Raw genomic sequence first — 4,599 nt, forward strand, 5'->3', positions numbered from 1 at the left:
GGCCGGCTCCCGCGGCCTCCACCGGGTCAAGACGCAGGGTGGGGTCGGGTGAGTCGTGGCGCCCTCACAGCCGGCCGGGGGCAAGGGCAGAAGAGAAGAGCCCTAACTCTCAGACTACGCCATAGCCTTCCCCCTCCGCTAAGTGGGGTAGGAAGGAGGGCCAGGAAGGAAGGGAGGTTTAGGGATTATCCGACGTCCAGGGGCCCCTCGCACCCGACACCCTAAGCGGCCGGGGCTCCCGCCCGACCAGCCGGCTCCGAGCTTGGGGGTAACGCGTCCTCAGCCTAAGCGGGGAGGAGGGGAGCCGCGTTTTCCCGGGGCCACTGGGGCTCCGCAGTGTGGGGCTTGAGGCGGCAGGAAAGGTCCAGAGTGCCGGCCGCGCGGGCCCGGTTCTGCTGCCCGAAACTACCAATTTCCCAGGGCCAGGGGCGGTTGGGCCGCGGGAGCGGGCAGGGAGAGAGGCTCAGGAAGGGAGGCAGCCACGCCCACCCCTGCACGTGCCGCGTGGCCCCGAGGCGGCGGTGGAGGATGCGCCGGCGGTGGACCCGAGGACCGTGTTCACCTGTGGCCGGAGAAGACGGGGCCTCTCAGCAGGTTCTCGGAGACTCCCTATAACCAAGGCCCGAGGGTCACCCGGAGCTTGCGCCGCAAACCCGAGCAGGGAAGTGACTGGCGCAAGGAAACCCCAGGAGCTGAGCAGGAAACTGAGGAAACAAGATCCCGGTTCCCCGCTTAACTCATAAGGCTTTTGCCTTATGCAGACTGGGGAGGAGGGGGCAGCTGCGGGAAGGTAGACTGGACCAAGTCCCTCCATTTATTTATCCCCATGTCTTCGCTGCCTCCCGTCCCTCCTCAGGCCCGCTCTGATCCTTTTAATTCCCGGGACTAGATCATGTTCGGGGTGAAATTTAATTTAACCGTCCCTCCCCGCGCCAGCCGGTCACAGGCACCTCTGCGCCCTCTGGCGGCCGCAGCTCTCTTACAGAAGGGCACGTACCAGTTCTGGCTTCTCGGTCGGACAGCCAAAATAAAGATTACTCAGCCATAAAAAGAAACGAAATTGAGCTGTTTGTAATGAGGTGGATAGACCTAGAGTCTGTCATACAGAGTGACGTAAGTCAAAAAGAGAAAGACAAATACCGTATGCTAACACATATATATGGAATTTAAGGAAAAAAATGTCATGAAGAACCTACGGGTAAGACAGGAATAAAGACACAGACCTACTGGAGAACAGACTTGAGGATATGGGGAGGGGGAAGGGTGAGCTGTGACAAAGCGAGAGAGAGGCATGGACATATATACACTACCAAACGTAAGGTAGATAGGTAGTGGGAAGCAGCCGCATAGCACAGGGAGATCAGCTCGGTGCTTTGTGACCATCTAGAGGGGTGGGATAGGGAGTGTGGGAGGGAGGGAGACGCAAGAGGGAGGGGATATGGGAACATATGTATATGTATAACTGATTCACTTTGTTATAAAGCAGAAACTAACACACCATTGTAAAGCAATTATACCCCAATAAAGATGTTAAAAAAACAAACCAAAAAAAGATGCTTCAAACATCCCGGCACGGCTCAACCACCGAGCAAAGGTCACCGAGGACAGAAAGCATAACAACGAATCCCTGGCGCTGCCTGCTCTAGGTGACAGTTGACTGGGTAGAAAAGCAGCCAGGCCTCCTGGATTCCATTTACTCCACACGGCCCTGCTCTGTTTTAACACTGAATGTGGTCTTTGAGCCTGCGCTGCCCAAGGTCTCTTTCTACACAGCGCCCCATAGACCCTCTCAGCTGCTTCTTCCTAGTGTGACCTGCCTGGCTGCTCTTTAAATACCTGCCATGCAGTGGCTTTGAGAAATGGCTATGCAAACACTAGACTAGGGGCTATGCAACCCCTGGAATCAAGTACTTGGCAGCTCAGTGACAGCAAAGGCAACAGGAATAGGTAACTGCTAGTCTCATATCCTTATGCAGGGACCTACAAACTTGGAATTGTCAAGTAGATTGTGTGTGTGTGTGTATGGGGGGGAGGGTGCTGTTGGTTTGGTTTGTCTAGTCTATCATACTTTTCTTTTTTTTTTTTTTACTTTGGTCTTCAGTGCAAAGCACCTCTTGTAAACATCCCTCCTTTGGGCTTCCCTGGTGGCACAGTGGTTGAGAGTCCGCCTGCGGACGCAGGGGACACGGGTTCATGCTCCGGTCCGGGAAGATCCCACATGCCGCGAAGCGGCTGGGCCCGTGTGCCATGGCCGCTAAGCCTGCACGTCCAGAGCCTGTGCTCTGCAACGGGAGAGGCCACACAGTGAGAGGCCCACACACCGCAAAAACAAACAGAAAACATCCCTCCTTTATTTCCAGGTCAGGCCTACGTTACCCCAAATAAGTAATTCCTTCCAAAAACAGCAGTACAATGCTCTTGGTTGTATCCCAGGAGCACCAAAGCATCTGATTACAGGTGCTGTGCTCATCCCTATCAAGTGCTACATAAGGCAGGGAGGGCCTCAACATTCACTCTCAGTAGCTAACTTTCCAGAATTTGCACCCCAAATAATTTACAACATCAGAAGTAAAGATACAAATAAAGATTTGTAGGCAGTGACTCTCTCCATGTGACACTGAAACAGTCCCTTCAGGATTCTTTCACTGCTCTCACCCAAAGAATTTTCTATACTATCTCCTACTCCAGCCACTTCTTTTCTGCTGACCCTGAGGCAGTCAAGTGGTAGAAGTTAGCAGAGCAGTTCTATTACTTTCTGGAAGTTTTTGCTGAGATGCAGTTTAGGGTGAACATTGCTCTCTACTCTTGTGTAAAATGGGAATGTTAGTGCGGATGATCTGTGAGTGACCTGAATAAACAGGTTGTGTGCAAGAGCTAAGTTCATAGTTTCATATGTTAAGAGACTTGCAGCTCACTAGTGTTTCTCCCAGTCATACCTCATCTTTTATCTCTATAGTATTTTTTAATGCTGATTCTTAACATTTGAATGTAGTGTCTCCATCCTCCTGGAATCAGTTATAAGGCTTCATTAAGGTCTAAATAGTCTTTTTGGTTTTAGAAATGCTCATATAGTTATCTGACACCCTGCTGTCCTCTTTTCTAGATTGTTCTGGCCAAAGAGAATGGATATTCAGTATCAGCGAGGTACTTTCTTTCCAAGTCTCCATCTCCCAGTGCTCAGCTTTGTCCTCTTGCCCCTACCCCTCACCCATCCCAAGCCACATGGTGAAAACACATATTGGATCAGGCTTTGCCACACACTCTGCGCTGCTCACAGTGGTCTAGCAATGCCCTATTCTCAGTAATGTTAGGTAGATCTCAGACATCCTCACTAAATGTTCCCAAATGTTCTGCCCCTGCTAAGTAACTAATAGCAGTGAAAAGCGGGATAGGGGGAAGAAATGAATGAAGCATAATGTTAGTCTTAGGGCTGATCAGTGGCAAAGTTTGGGGGATGCCATGTACTACTCCTGGTGATGATGCTTTTTCCTGCAGCACTTGGCACTAATATTATGAGATTATTGCTACAAAATGGTCAATGAAGCCTCGGTCTTTAGGACTATAATTCCAAGTTCCAAAGAAGAGCAAACTCATGAGAATTTCCTAAAGCCCATACCTGCAGCCTGTGCCCAGGGAAAAGAGGTGCTGCACTCAAACATTCCAGGATATTTACTTATACTCTCCATGAACTAGCATGCACTTTTAGCAACTCACATCAGCAAACAGCCAACTCCATAAACCTAGACTCAAATGACATTAATAAAAGCCATCCCATTGGTTATAAGCTCTCTAGTCACTAGAAAAATAAATAAGCATCAACCAACCAAGAGGTATCAGAATGAGAAAAACCACTGATTTAAGACAACTCAGGTTGCAGGAAAGAACATTTTTTTTAATCAATATGCAATTTTATCTTCAATAGTACAGAAAAACGGGGAGAATTATAGCTCTTACCTGGATTTGCAGTCCATTTAAAGTAGAGTACCCGAGAGATGCTGGGAGAATCATTAAAGATAAATAACCAATCTAACAAGTCCCTGTGAGACCAAAGTGACCCTCGACTACTCCACTAGTAAGGCAGTTCTTAGCCAAAAGTACTAACCTCCAACTGGAGTGCTAGTTGACCCACAGAAATCACTGAAAGATCTAAACGTGATAGTCACCCTCCTAATGGACTGATACCTTATAGTTTCCTATCCTATGGATCACTTAAAATTTTTGTTTGGATGTTTCCATTAGATCTTCTCTCCTTTTTTACAGGAAGTATGATGACATCAATTCTCCACCGGTGCTCCTGAGAGAGCTGCCCCTGATTACTGAGTGTAAAGATGAGGAATGAGAGTCTCTTACAAATTCACGTACTTAGGGCCAAAAGGAATATCCTTTTGTAGCTTTTTAAAAAGTAGCACAAAATGAAATGTCCAATGACCTTTGTTACGCTGACAAGAGATAATGACATTGGTCAGTGGGGTACAGAGAGTGAAAGGAAGTGAAGCTGCCCTACTCTGCTGTGTTCATCCCTAGCAGTAAAGTCAGAGCACAGTCCCACTGCCAGTGCGACCACACTCTGCTACAAAAAGCTCCACTAGTACGCCAAGA

This window comes from Lipotes vexillifer, unplaced genomic scaffold (assembly GCF_000442215.2).
Source record: "Lipotes vexillifer unplaced genomic scaffold, Lipotes_vexillifer_v1.1 scaffold442, whole genome shotgun sequence".
NCBI classification, from domain to species: Eukaryota; Metazoa; Chordata; class Mammalia; order Artiodactyla; family Lipotidae; genus Lipotes; species Lipotes vexillifer.